The sequence below is a fragment of the Schistocerca nitens genome, chromosome 7 (genome assembly GCF_023898315.1).
Source record: "Schistocerca nitens isolate TAMUIC-IGC-003100 chromosome 7, iqSchNite1.1, whole genome shotgun sequence".
In the NCBI taxonomy this organism is placed as follows: Eukaryota; Metazoa; Arthropoda; class Insecta; order Orthoptera; family Acrididae; genus Schistocerca; species Schistocerca nitens.
Genome location: NC_064620.1, coordinates 528,069,737 through 528,085,505, shown reverse-complemented (window position 1 = coordinate 528,085,505; position 15,769 = coordinate 528,069,737). Strand labels below are relative to the sequence as shown.

General features: G+C 44.7%; 1 long non-coding RNA gene across 1 annotated transcript in view; it reads left to right on the top strand.

Moving 5' to 3' along the window:
• The first annotated feature begins 840 nt into the window (after positions 1-840).
• LOC126194816 (uncharacterized) overlaps positions 841-15,769 on the top strand; it is a 197,131-nt gene continuing 182,202 nt past the window's right edge. Inside the window, exon 1 of the long non-coding RNA XR_007538507.1 lies at positions 841-915. This is a non-coding gene — a long non-coding RNA (uncharacterized LOC126194816). The remainder of the gene's footprint in view (positions 916-15,769) is intronic.

Below are 15,769 nucleotides of genomic sequence, written 5' to 3'. Positions count from 1 at the left end.
TTCCTTACTGTTCTTAGTTATCCTCAGTTCCTCACTTAAGCTTAATAAACTACTCTTTCAGAATTCTCTTGTAATGGCACCTGCACAGCATGTCAATGAGGTATAAAACTGTTTAAATTCCGCTGTGCTTTGACAAAAGAAGCAAATTTTAACGTGGCAGCAAGAGAAATGTGTAGGTTTTTCTCAAAATTCGTCACTTGTGACATTTCTCTGAAAGTTACAAATGGTAACAAGCCAGGCGGAAATAAATCGCTGTGTTTTCGGCGAAATTCCTTTTATATACTAACTAAAGCAGAGATGATAGATCTTTTTAAATGGTCAAATGGTCACCATGCAGGTGTGGGCATGAAGGCGTTCCACTTAACATTTACAATGTGAGCTTCAGTTTAGAACAGCACTTCCCCTCCAGTGCTCAGCATTTCCCCTACCGCGCCAGGACGCAGCCCCCGCCAATACCGCTCTCCCCAAGCGTGCCATGTCTTTTGCGCATCTACCGGCTACGATACTTTGCGCAGACTCTACGTAAAGTAACCTCTGCCACACACCGTAAGGTGTCTTGCGGAATATTGATGTAGATGTATATGAAGATGTAAATTTACCATCTGCCTTACACCATACTGCATTCTCTTGAGTTTAGCTGCATTTAATTGCACTACTATGTTTATGTTACATATGCTCTTCCATACTTTATTTTCAAGTTTCAGTTATACAGCGTACATAAAATGGCGCTAGATTCCTGGGATGTTATCCAAACGCTAATAAACATATAATAAAATTATTACTTTGCTTCATTGTCAGGAAGTTTATAGTCCATAAAGACTTAAAAATTGTGTCTTTGTTGCAGGTAAGAAAAGGATCAAGAATCGTAAAGCCGCTCCCGACATCGGCTGTTATTCAGGAACTGAGGCTACAAACGTAAGCATAGAGTATTTATAAACAAATTTTCTTTCGAAAGAAATTTATTTATCCTTGATAACATAGAGATGGATCTTTGGACAGAACGTCATTTTGAAGGAAGAGTTTTTCCTACCGCTAATGTGGGTGTATTTTAATAAAGATCATGCCCTTGAAACTGAAATTAAAGTTTTTAATTTACCTAATTCTAGATACAAGTCTTCAATTTGCTGATATCGTGTGGCGGCGTTTGGTGTCACCTCTTATCTCACATAGTTTGGGAGCTATCTGCCGGCGCTGTCTCAGAAAAAATGCGGAAAATAATGTGGAAAATACGATTTCCAACACGTGTCGCTCCATCGAACATCAACTAAAAGGTTTCCTATGCTGTGTTCTACATCTACATGACTACTCTGCATTTAGAATTAAGTGCCTGGCAGAGGGTTCATCGAACCACCTTCAAGCTATTTACTGGTACCACCTCTAATAGGACCATATCAGTTTTCGAGTTGTTGACAGCTTTGCTTTTGTGTTCGGCGCCTCTTGAATGTGAACGGCGGATCTCATCACTGAAATGTACCGAAGTTATCTAAAATAGGCGTTTATCTCAACTTCACAGACGCTGTCGCCCACATACTTCCGTGGAACCTTTTTGTTATACTGGTAGCTATTAGGGCTCTGTGTTGTCTAGTACGATATGTTTTCCTTCCGTGGAAGGATGCTTTTTGTCTGGTAACTGCTCACGCCTTTCGAGGACTATTTTTTCGCTCGGCATATTCCGTGCCGTCGACATGTCGGAGTCGCTACGTGCCGCGGGTGGAGAGCAGTTGGTTGCCAACAGTGAGCGGCAGGTAGGCAGGTATATAACGGCACAGTGGATCAGGTTTGGCAGCTCGCGGCTGCCCTCTGCCTGTTACCCGTTGCCACGGCAGGACTTTCCGTCGCCGGCGCTCCGTTCGTAGCCTTACCAGCTTTCGGGTAATCTGCATTTACCACCGAAGACGTTTTGTCACACGTTCGTGTCATCGTGGCCGAGCTTAAGCTGGATACAAGGCGACACGAGACGGTAAGGGTACATTGAAAAACACACAAAAAAGGGAACAGCCAGGCAACACATTTTCGTAATATAATCTTCTGGGAAACAGAACTAAATAGAATATAGGGTGTATCAAAAAGAATAATCCGATTTGCCACGACTGTATTTCTGAAGCTAATAAACATATACAATTTTTTTTTGATGAACCAAAAACTCAAAAACTTTTTTTTCATACCTTTTCAAAGTTGTTTAACATGCCCCCTTGAGATGCACGGCACATGTCAATGCGGTATTCAAATTGTTCCCACACTGCAGCGAGCCTGTCTTGAGTTACTGTTTCCACAGCTGCTGTTACGCAGTGTCTGAGTTCATCCATTGTTGTCGGTAACGGAGGCACATAAACAGAGTCGTTTATAAACCCCCACAAGAAATAATCACATTCAGTCAGGTCCGGTGACCTTGGAGGCCAGTAATGTAAGGGTGAATCATCTGGTCCATGCGACCGATCCGTCGATCTGTAATCCTTCGATTTAAAAATTCTCGCACTTCCAGATGCCAGTGTGCCACCTAGCGGGAAGCATGTAATACTCGAAAGTTTGCTCTTTCGAACAGTTCGTTGTTCACGCACATATCTCAAATAACTTAATAATTTGATATTTTTAAAATCGGACGATCCTTTTTGATACAGCGTGTATTTTAAAATTTACGTAATTGGGGTTGTTGATGTAGTCACCTGGGCGCACGACACACTGGAAATGCACTCATCACGTACGTAAACGTAAACTCCGTCCACACCGAAGCCTATGAGTAAGGCCGCGGCGCGTACCGTCACGAAGGTAGGCCTAGCTCGCTCGCTCAACTCATCAGAGGAACTACGTTTCTACAACTCTTTATTCGTAACTGGGTATGTACGTACAAACGAGAATTGTATCTTCTACTGAAATCCACTATTATGGAATCTTACTGTTATTAGTCCTACAATGATAGAAGGTGCATAGACATATTAATAATGTGTTACGGCTGTACGGGGGTACTAGAAAATCAAAATCATGTCAAAATGAGTATCAGTTGCATAAGGCACCAAATCTTGTGTGAAATGAGGACTGTTTCGCGGAAGAGACTAATGCTACAAACAAGCCATTTAGGTTGGTAATTGGTCTTAAACTTTGTTGTACGACTAGTAATCACAAAGACTTCGTAGTACCAGATTCCAGTAAAAGATCCAATACTCGTCAGTAGGTGCACACTCAGTTGCGATTTGACAGGTTTAGAAACGCATTTTGTCTGCTGAGTTATGCGAGCGAGCGGGCTCATGCCTACCTTCGTGACGCACGCGCCGCGGCCTGTCTTTCTCGTGGCCCTCGGTCCACACATCCTGGCGGTCACATCGGCATCGTTCGACCGCCGTGTCCTCCTCCAGTGGCTTCATTGGATGCGGTATGGAGGAGCGTGAGGTTAGCACAGCGCTCTCCCGGCCGTTGCCCGTTTTCGCGACCTGGAGCCGCTACTAAACGGTCAAGCAGCTGCTCAGTAGGCATCACGAGGCCGATTGCACTCCGTTCCGGTCCTCCTACCAACGAAAAACCCGTGGCAGTTCGGAGAATCGAACCCGGATCATCCACATGGCAGTCAGCTCCGCTTTCCACTCAGCTGTCGAGACGGATTCGTTTCATACGCGCTTCGCTGCAAATGTTAAGTGGGATTCAAAGAGCTTCCTCTTGTATTACATAAACTGTATTCCCAATTGCGAATGTGATAGGTTGATTTGGGTCAGGGGACGAAACAGTGAGGTCATCGGTCCCATCGCATTAGATAAGGATGGGAAAGGATATCGACCATGCCCTTTCAAAGGAACCATCCCGGCGTTTCCCTGAAGCGATGTAGGGAAATCACTGCGAATATGGACAACCATCAGCTGTATGATGAAAATTGGTGCCTTGACGGGGCTAGAATCCAGATTTCCCTCCTATCGCGAACGGTCGCCTTACCATTAGGTTATCCTAGTACGACTGATGTGCAGACCCAAACTTGCATATGTCGTCAACCATGTGTCTACAACTTATACTCCTACATCCATTATGCATATCCCTGTTGTAATAAATCCTAACTTATTAAAAATGTATACGATGAATAAACGGGAAAAATGTTGCCCTTTAATTTCCCTAAACTTGATGAAAAATATAAAATGAGAACGGTTATTGTTATTCCTTAAATATTTGGTTTGAAAGTTATTTAAGTTTCATACGAAGTTCATATAAGGTGGATTATACGAAACTGTTGAGAGAATGTAGTCCATTTCACGTAATAGTACACGTATTTAAAGACGAATGTCTCGCAATAATTAATATTTTCTCCAAGGTGTGGCTAGCTCCATAAGAGTGTGACGAAGAGTATTCTCTTGAACAGCAGATTGAATAGGAGAACATGAGCTACCTTAGTTTCAGGGTAAATGTCGTTGCTGCATGTGTGGCTGTTGATGACCTAGAAAATATTTATAAGTAGCTGTCGGCTTTGTAGTACGTTTTGTGTTACCGCACCTTTTCACTGGCACGGGGGCACACCGTGATGAATCTGTTATTCGTACAGCAGCAGAACTATGCATGCATGAAACCCAGAACATGTACTGTCTTCTGACAACGCGGCACTCCTGTTTTGCAACGATCTTAGCGCACGACGACATATGTAATGTATTTTCTATGTATATTCAATATTTATTTGAAAAGTTTATCGATAAAATTAAACTCTGTTGTGCAATTGACCCTAAATAATGAAAAGTGTGAGGTCACCACATGAGTGCTAAAAGGAAAGTCAGCAAAATCTAAATGCCGTGAATTCAACTAAATACGTGGGAATTACAATTACGAACAACTTAAATTGGAAAGAACACGTAGAAAATGTTGTGGGGAAGACGAACCAAAGACTCAATTTATTAGCAGAACACTCAAAAAGGAACTGATCTACTAAAGAGACTGCCTAAACTACGCTTGTCCATCCTATTTTGGAGTTCTGCTGCGCGGTCTGCCATCTTTACCAAATAGGATTAACGGAGTACATACAAAAAGGTCAAAGAAGACCAGCATCTTTTGTACTGTCGCGAAATATGAGATAAAGTTGCACGGACATGATACAGGATTTGGGGTGGATATAATTAAAACAAAGGCGTTTTTTGCTGCGATGGAATCTTCTAACGAAATTTCTATCATCAACTTTCTCCTCCGATTACGAAAATATTTTGTTGACGCCACTCTACACTCATGCTCATAAATCAAGGATAACTGCAGAATGTGGTGCCACACAACGTGACACTACACAAAACTGGCGCTAATAGCAAAGGCACATAGGGAACATACACGACACAGATATGTTAGTCCACGGTATTAGTGATAAGCTGGAAAGGAATTCTAGTATTCAGATATGTAGACAAGCATATGATCTTTCCGTGTATATGTTTAGTACAGCCAGTAGTCATCTAAAGAAACACGCAAAACTTAAGATCAAAGTAAAATTTTGCGTTCATAGTGGGATACTGTGTGATGTAAATTGAAACACGTAGAGATCCACGGTCTAACATTACAGCCACTGGCCTCCAGTCCTCTCATTAGTTCTATGACGTACCTTCATAATCATAGAATTTGCGAAAAAAATACGATAAGCGTATGCAGCACCTCCAAAGAAGCCAAGAATTACAACAATTTACAGATGACGTGTAATCAGAATCGTCATCAGATACTCCGTTTTTATCTCTTGAAGAACTTTGTAAATAATTTTCTCCAAATGTTCCTCCTCTCCACAAAATCAAAATAAAAGCACAGAAACAGTGAGAACTCGAACTTCACCTAATGCGTACGGAGCAAGCGACAATAATTGTTTGAGTGATACTGCTTTTGGGATATACGAAGCCTGGAGACCCCACAGACGATTCCGGGATCCTTAAAAATACGTTTGACATCGTGGAAATCATCGCAACTGGCGTGACGTAATATTACGTCCGCCGCACATATCCATTTATCTCGAGTGCCGTTGAAATTACGTCAGCCACAACGATAAGTGTTAAAGCACTTATTTGAAAGCTGATTGGCAGGGAGAGGCGGAATATCTTACAGCCGATGGCAGTCACTAGTGAGCTGCCTGCACGGAGTGGCAGACAGAAGGGAGCTGGAAACGTCAGCTGTCTGAACGCGGTCGAAGGCTGCCCACCAGGATGCGTGGGGCTCTGCTCTCTGGAGGCGTAACAAGCGAGGGTGGCCGCAGGGGAGCGGCAGGGAGGGGGGGGGGGGGGAGAGGTTTGCAGCGCGAGTGCGCAGTGCCAGCAACGTGCTGTTTTCTACAGTAACGTGTATCTAAAGCTAATGAATGCGGAAAATACACTTGTGTCCAAAACTTACGGACGAAAGTAACTTTCGCTTGAGGTGTCAGTGCCAAGTAACTTGTGGACCATACATACACTTTGTGATCAAAAGTATCCGGACACCCCCAAAAACATACGTTTTTCATATCAGGTGCATTGTGCTGCCACATACTGGTAGGTACTCCATACCAGCGACCTCAGTAGTCACTAGACATCGTGAAAGAGCAGAATGGGGCCCTCCGCGGTACTCACGGACTTCGAATGTGGTCGGTGATTGGGTGTTATTTGTGTCATACGTCTGTACGCGAGATTTCCACACTCCTAAACATCCCTAGGAGTACTGTTTTCCATGTGGTAGTGAAGTGGAAACGTCAAGGGACACCTACACCACAAAAGCGTGCAGGCCGACCTCGTCTGTTGACTAACAGAGACCGCCAACAGTTGAAGAGGGTCGTAATGTGTAATAGACATACATCTATCCAGACCGTCACACGGGAATTCCAAACTGCGTCAGGATCCACTGCAAGTACTATGAGAGTTAGGCGGGAGGTGAGAAAACTTGGATTTTCATGGTCGAGCGGCTGCTCATAAGCCACACATCACACCGGTAAATGCCAAACGACGCCTCGCTTGGTGCAAGGAGCGTAAACATTGGACGATTGAACAGTGGAAAGACATTGTGTGGAGTGACGAATCACGGTACACAATGTGGCGATCCGATGGCAGGGTGTGGATGTAGTGAATGCCCGGTGAACGTCATCTGCCAGCATGTGTAGTGCCAACAGTAAAATTCGGAGGTGGTGGTGTTATGGTGTGGCCGTGTTTTTCATGGAGTAGCCTTGCACCCCTAGTTTTTTTTTTTTTTTACTCTATCACAGCACAGGCCTACTGTTGAAGAGCAGTTCGGGGATGGCGATTGCATCTTTTAACACGATCGAGCACCTGTTCATAATGCACGGCCTGTGGCGGAGTGATTACACGACAGTAACATCACTGTAATGGACTCGCCTGCGCAGAGTCCTGACTTGAATCCTACAGAACACCTTCGGGATATTTTGGAACGCTGCCTTCGTGCCAGGCCTCACAGACCGACATTGATACCTTGGTGCAAATGGCTCTGAGCACTATGGGACTTAACTTCTAAGGTCATCAGTCCCCTAGAACTTAGAGCTTTTCTTGAAGTTTCGAGAACATACCTTCACCGAGGTGTCAAGCAGTATATTGCTCCCTCCTACGTATATATCGCGAAGAGACCATGAGGATAAAATCAGAGAGATTAGAGCCCACATAGAGGCATACCAACAATCTTTCTTTCCGCGAACCATACGAGACTGGAATAGAAGGGAGAACCGATAGAGGTACTCAAAGTACTCTCCGCCACACACCGTCAGGTGGCTTGCGGAGTATGGGTGTAGATGTAGGTACATGAACTTAAACAGTTAACAAACACACTCACATGTCTTACTCACAGTTCCGACCATTGGTTTCTTATATCTTAAAATATCAGTTTTGGATCCTCTGCCATCGGTATAATTGTGATACGAAAGCGCCCATTGTGAGGAACTTACATCGGCAAATCGGCCTCGTAGGGATTACTGAACGACTGGATGGGTGTCAGCTGTGCACCTAGCAAGCTTTTGGCCAGCAACCAAAGCGAATTTCGAAAGTGTGAGCCGGGTCTCCTTTTCCCCCATTGGCTTCTCTCTCTCCCTGGTCGTAATTTCGGAGCATCAGTGAGTCTTTCGTAATCGGACAGCGGGAGGTGCCGAGCTACACAGTTTCAAGACGAAGTTTGTAGTTATCTTTAGTTCCACGCGTTGCATATCTGCTGAGGAAGCCATCTGTTTTGCTGACTCGACATTTTATGATCGTGGTGTAGCTGGCAGATTGGGATCTTGGCATCAGTAAGTGTGCGAAGGCCAGGACAACCTATGTTTCGTTTCCATCTGCCATCTGGCCTCATTTTCGGGTACATCTCGCAGACAGCCCTCATTTAGCAGCTGTTTTCTGTTTAAAACAGCTTGCCGTTGGAGCTGCACAGAAATAAATGTTCGTTGGTTGCTGAGCCAAGTAGTCCTACAACATATCAAGTTTCCCTAAGCTGACGATTAATCTACGTTATTATATAACTTATATCATCACGAAGGACTCATGAAACGAAAGAAAGAAAGAAAGAAAAAGGAAACCTAAAGTTGGTCATTTCGTGGTAGAGCGTAGATCGTGTAAAGCATTATGCGGTTTCGACTGCTTCGTAAGCTGATGAAAGGTCAATAAACGCTACTCCAGTGAACTTCCCCTTTCAAATCTATCGTCTGCGTGCTGCGATAGGTGAATTATTTGTACTGGTCGCTTTCCTTGGGATCTGAAGCCGGCCTGTTCAGTGATAAGCAAGTTGTCAGTCTGTGGTTCAAAAGCATCCTTTCAAATGTGTAGGTGTACATATCGTAATAACGAGATAGGTCGATATGCCTGAGACTATCAGAAGACTCTTTTCCCCGTTTCAAGGTAGCAGTTACGTTGGCTGCCATATTTTTGGAAACTTGTTCTGTTTTAAGAAGTCATTGTAGAACTGCGCAAGCCATTTCAGTGTTGTTGGTCCGAATTTCTCTACCTGCTCTATTCGTATGTGGACCAAGCCAGTTGCCTTGTTATTCTTACATTGTTGTATAGCTTTTTGCAGCTCTTTTTCGCGAACTGAGGTTGAAATCTCATTTGTTTCTAGGTTTTGTTGCCTCTGAAAGCTGAGCCCCCCATATTTGTCTGTTTTAACATTTTTAGAAACTGCTAAAAATCTGTTTTTCTGAAATGACCGCGTTAATTTCATTTCGTGTTGGATCGGTACTCAGACGACGTGGGATCCTTGCGAGTCGATTACTTTTGATCATGCCTTGCCCTTCTAGCATTTGTGTCCACCGATTTTTCTTACCTGCTGCCAGATATAGAGTACGTTTGAAAGCAGCAACTGACGTTTGCTCACTGAAAGTGTTTTCTTCGAAGAGTTTTGTGTCTCCTTGCAGCAGGTGGACATTTCCATTACCAAGACCAGGAACGTTGTTGGTACGGCATTAGATGACTGCAGAATGGGTGCTACAGAATCATCTAATGCTTCAGGACAGGATTTATTTTCAGCTCAAGGATGTTAGTGTCTCAGAGAACACATTCCAGTTTTTTAATTGTATCGTGTTGTGAATTAAATTCTTTGGACCCTCTTTTTTCCATCATTTTTCGGACTGGTTTCATGCGGCCTGTCACGAATTCCTCTCTGGCGCCAAGCTTCGCATCTCAGAGTGGCAATTGCAACCTAACGTTCTCAATTATTTTCTATATGTATTCCAATCTCTGTCTTCCTCTACAGTTTTTACCCTCTACAGCTCCATCTAATATCATGGAAAGTATTCCCTGATGTCTGTCACCCCGTGCCTTCTTCTTGTTACTGTTTTCAACGTATTCCTTTCCTTTCCGATTCTGCGGAGAACGTCCTCTTCCCTAACTTATCCATCTAAGTTCCAGTATTCTTCTGTAACAGCACATGTCGAGTGCTTCGATTCTCTTTTGTTCCGGTTTTCTCACAGTCCGTGTTTCACTTCCATACAGTGTTGTGCTCCAAACGTACAGTCTAAGAAATTTCTTCCGCTAGTTCAGGCCTTTTTTTATACTAGTTCAGGAATGCCTTGTCTGCTTTTTATGTCCTTGCCCAGTCCATCATGGATTATTTTGCTGTCTGGGTAGCAGAATACTTAACTTCGTCTACTTGGTGATCCCCATTTCTGATGTTTCGTCGCTGTTCCCATTTCTGCTACATCTCATTACTTTGTCTTTCTTCGATTTATTCTCACTTCAACTACCCATTAGACTGTTCATTCAATTCACAAGGTCCCGTAATTCTTCTTCACTTTCACTGAAGATAGCCCCGTCATCAGCGGATCATATCGTTGGTGTCTTATCACCTTGATTTTTAATCCCACTTTTGAACTGTTCTTTCTTTCCGTCATTGCTTCTTCGACGTGTAGGAAAAAATGGCTCTGAGCACTGTGGGACTGAACAGCTGAGGTCATCAGTCCCCTAGAAGTTAGAACTACTTAAACCTAACTAACGTAAGGACATCACACTCATCCATGCCCAAGGCAGGATTCGAACCTGCGTCCGTAGCGGTCGCGCGGTTCCAGACTGAAGTGCCTAGAACCGCTCGGCCACCGTGGCCGGCTCGACGTGTAGACTGCACAGTTGGGGCGAAGGACTACGTCCCTGTCTTACGCGTTTCTTTATCCGAGCATTTCGCACTAGGTCTTACAGTCGTATTGTTCCCTCGTGGTTTTATGCACATTGTGCATTACTCATTTTTCCCTACAATTTACCCCAGTTCTTCTCAAAATTTCGAACATCCTGCACCATTTTACACTGTCGATGGCTTTTTATAGGTCGATAGATACTATGAACGCGCCTTGATTTTTCTTCGGCCTTGGTTCCGTAATCAAGCGCAACGCTACAGTCCGGAACCGCGCGATCGCTACGGTTGCAGGTTCGAATCCTGGCTCGGGCATGGATGTGTGTGATGTCCTTAGGTTAGTTAGGTTTAAGTAGTTCTAAGTTCTAGGGGACTTATGACCACAGCAATTAAGTCCCATAGTGCTCAGAGCCATTTGAACCAAGCGCAACGTGAGAACTGCCTCTCTAGTGCCCTTATCTTTCCTAAATGGGTTTTGTAGATGCAGTAATTTGACTTACGATAGGTCTAGGTTGGGTGTTTGGAATGTGGGAACCTATGCTCTGGAAACATTACATAACTTTGGTTTTTCGATGTGACAGTTAAAACTTTACGATAAAGCCCTCGCTTCCTTGTCCGAGCCTTTTCCTACTCCGTATCTAATGACATAGACGTCAACGAAACGTTGAACTATTAGCCCATTGGAGAACTCAGTAACAGTCCTCCTCCCCTGCCCAATCTCCCTACCACCTTAAAACACACATACATCCACCGACCCACAGCCCCCCCCCCCCCCCCCCCCACACACACACACACATTTCTTGATCTGTTGAACATCGTGACAGTTAAATTTCCTGCAAGATTAAAACTGTGTCCTGGAACCTTTGTCTTTTGCTGGCAATTGGTCTACCGACTTAGCCACCCAAGCACGTCTCGTGACCTGCCCTCCCAGCTTTACAGTGAGGTGACGGAAGTCATGGAATAGCGCTATGTATATATACACATGGCGGTAGTATCGCGTACACAAGGTGTAAAACGGCACTTCATTGGCGGAGCTGTCATTTGTACTCAGGTGATTCATGTGAAAAGATTATGGACACACGATGGAAGTTAACAGACGCATGGGACATTTCCGAAATCGTTAGGGTATTCAGTATACCGAAATCCACATAGCAGTGTGCCGAGAATACAAATTTCAGGCATTACCTGTCACCACAGACAATGCAGTGGCCGAGGGCCGGCACCTAACGACCGAGAGCTGCGTCGTTCGTGTAGAGTTGTCAGCGCTAACAGGCAAGGACACACAGCGTGAAATAACCGCAGAAATCTGTACGGGACGTGTGACGAACGTATCTGATAGGACAGTGCGGAGACATTTGGCGTTAATGGGCTGTGACAGCACACAACCGACGCGAGTGCCTTTGGTAACAGCACGACATCACCTGCAGCGCCTCTAAATGGTTCAAATGGCCCTGGGCACTATGAGACTTAACATCTGAGGTCATCAGTCCCCTAGAACTTAGAACTACTTAAACCTAACTAACCTAAGGGCATCACACACATCCATGTCCGAGGCAGGATCCGAACCAGGACCGTAGCAGTAGCGCGGTTCCGGACTCAAGTGCCTAGAACCGCTCGTCCACAACGGCCGGCTTGCAGTGTCTATCCTCGGTTGGTGACCATATGGGTTGGACCCTGGACGGCTAGAAAACCGTCCGCTAGTTAGTCCCGATTTCAGCTGGTAAGAACTGGTGGTAGGGTTCGACTGTGACGCAGACACCACAAATCGATGGTCCCAAGTTGTCAACAAGACACCATGCTAGTTGGTGGTGGCTCCATAATGGTGTGGGCTGTCTTTACGTAGAATTGATTTGGTTCTCTGGTCCGACTGAAATAATTGACTGGATATGGTTATCAGAACGAGATTTTCACTCTGCGGCGGAGTGTGCGCTGATATGAAACTTCCTGGCGGATTAAAACTGTGTGCCAGACCGAGACTCGAACTCGGGACCTATGTCTTTCGCGGGCAAGTGCTCTACCTACTGAGCTACCCAAGCACGACTCACGCCCCGTCCTCACAGCCCTACTTCCGCCAGTACATCGTCTCCTACCTTCGCAGGAGAGCTTCTGTAAAGTTTGGAAGGTAGGAGACGATGTACTGGCGGAAGTAGGGCTGTGAGGACGGGGCGTGAGTCGTGCTTTGGTAGCTCAGTTGGTAGAGCACTTGCCCGCGAAAGACATAGGTCCCGAGTTCGAGTCTCGGTCCGGCACACAGTTGGATATGGTTATGTTCGGTTACTTGGAGACCATCTGCAGTTGTTCATGGACTTCATTTTTATGGATGACGTTGTGCCATGCCACCAGGGCACAATTGTTCGTAATTGGTTTGAAGAATATTCTGGACAGTTCCAGTGAATGATTTGGTAACCCCGATCGCCTTCCATGGATCCCGTAGAACATTTATGGGACGTAATCGAGACGTCAGTTAGTGCACAAAATCCTGCACCAGCAACACTTCGGCAATTATGGATCGCTACAGAGGCAGCATGGCTCGATGTTTCTGCAGGACACTTCCAACGACTCACAGAGTCCATGCTACGCCGAGCTAGTTCACTACGTCGGGCAAAAGCAGATCCTGCGCGATATTAGGAGATATCGCATGACTTTTGTCACTTCTGTGTACTTCTGCCAGCACCTCATCGCCTACATTCCAAGCTTCACAGAAGTTCTCCTGCACAGCTTGCGGGGCTACCATTGCGGAGACACAGCTGTGCTATATCCTGGGACGTTCCCCAGCCGAGAGAATGTTAACTGTGGATCGTGATAGTGATTTAACACACAGTAGTCTGTCAGAGTACAGAACATAATTCGAAACGTATCTCCTGCTGTTATCGCTGATTCATACGGCACCAGTGGAAACAACAAGCGCTCTGAAGATCCGTGAACCTATTCTCGAGTGGAAAATTCAGAATGTCACAGTAGTTCACCTGCAACATTCATGGCGTCTTTCACTGGTGAACGTACGGCGTGGTTGATGTTTTTTTTTGATAATTATGATGTAGAAGTTTATCTTTCTTATGGCTGTTTGTGCAGGTCTACTGTGGCGTGGAGTTCCACTTATAATCCGGAGTTACTGGCCCACACTGTTAAGTTACAACATCGCCGTAAGAAGATAACCGTGAACAGTGCGAAAGTAAATTATACTAACATTTTATATAGCCCACTTTACTGTCGAATTAAGCCCAAAACCGGCCGAGGGAAATGAATAACGTGCAGCTGGCGTCTTAAAAACTGCTTTGGTTTTCTTGACTGACTGGTTGATTGCGGCAGGGATCCAAGGTTAATCTTGTAACATACGGTTTTAGTTTCTTACATTCCCCACGACATTTTCATAATATTTCTACTTTCGTTGACATATGTATTTATTAGTTTAAAATAAGAAACAAGAAACACAAGAATTGTGGTCAAAGAGTCAAGAAAGTCCTGATATTTTTAATTTTTTTTTATACTGAAAGATACGTGGAGGTCTGTCAAAGGAAAGAATGCTCCGAGTATTTAAGAAATCGTAGTAAAATGAAAACTGCAAATTACAGAGAGAAGCTTATGGTATACACCGTATAAAATAATCGTAATTCAAAGACGAGTAGGCGTGATTGCAGAAGCAAATTCTAGAAAGATGGAGCTTGCATAGTCTGTATATACACGCTATGAACAGCTGGTAGAAAAAGCCACGAAGAATACAACTTACCACCTTTCAGGGTTTCGCAAAGATGTGGCAACACCGCCAGAAATGCGTGGTTGAATATGAAATGCAGATCCTAGCCAGAACTACAGGTTGTGCTGTTGTACTTGATCACGAACGGCACAAGTATTTTGTCCTCAATTCGTTGCATGTGTCAGTCATTATGAGAACTGTGTTCTGCATAGCTGTGCATGCATTATGTTGGAGATACGTGAATTCGAACATGGGCAAATTCTTGGTGCTTCCGTAACCAGGGGAGCCAAATCGTTTGGTATTCCAAAGGCACCGTTTCATAGACCTCGTACAGGAAAAGTGGAAGTACATCATCCGCTAAGTCACAACGGCACGAAAGTGTTTGTTGTGTGATCATGACAGGCGGTCATTGAAGAGGACTGTGACGAAAAATAAGAGGACAACAGCTGCAAAAGTCACTGCAGAACTGAAGATCGCTCTCGCGAACCCTCTCAGCACCAAACCATCACAGAGGGAACTCCAGAAGCAGGGAATTGCATGACGAGCTCGAATTCCAAAACCACTCATCACTCATGCAAATGCACGTAACAGAAAAACGTGGTGCCGGAGCCATAAAAGCTGGACTATGGAGCCATAGAAGAAGGTCATTTCGTCAGATGAATCTTGTTTCAAACTGTTTCGAACTTGTGGCCGAGTTTACGTCCCAAGAGTGAAACATCGCTGGCATTCGGTGATGATTTAGGCAGCCATAGCGTGGTATTCCATAAGCCCCATGGTTGCTTTACAAAGTCACGTTATTACCAAGGTTTATGTGACCGTTTTGGGTGATCAAGTGCATCCGATGGTACAATGAGCCATCGACGGAGGTAGATGTAACTTCAGGCTTACGCCTGAGAACCGTCTTAAAGACCTGAAAGCCGGCCGCTGTGGCCGAGCGCTTCTAGGCGCTTCAGTCCCGAATCGCGCTGCTGCTACGGTCGCAGGTTCGAATCCTGCCTCGAGCATTGATGTGTGTGATGTCTTTCGGTTAGTTAGGTTTAATTAGTTCTACGTCTAGGGGACTGATGACCGATGGTAAGTCCCATAGTGTTCAAAATGTTCAAATGTTTGTGAAATCTTATAGGACTTAACTGCTAAGGCCATCAGTCCCTAAGCTTATACACGACTTAACCTAAATTATCCTAAGGACAAACACACACACCAATGCCCGAGGGAGGACTCGAACCTCCGGCGGGACCAGCCACACAGACCATGACTGCAGCGCCCTAGACCGCTCGGCTAATCCCGCGCCCGGTCCCATAGTGCTTAGAGCCATTTGGAACATTTTGAAAGACCTGAAAAACAGTGTCATTAGCAACCTCAGACTTTTTTTAAGATGGCAAAGCTGTTAATAATGAAGTAGTAGCGAAAAAGTTGTACAAATATCCGGTCGGATCTTGATAAGATCTCAAAGTGATACGAAGGTCGGTAAATCGCTTTCAATGCTCAGAAATGTATAGTTGTGCAATTCACAAAGAGCAAGAATGTAATATCCTATGAGTACAATATCAGTGAGTCACAAATGGAATCAGT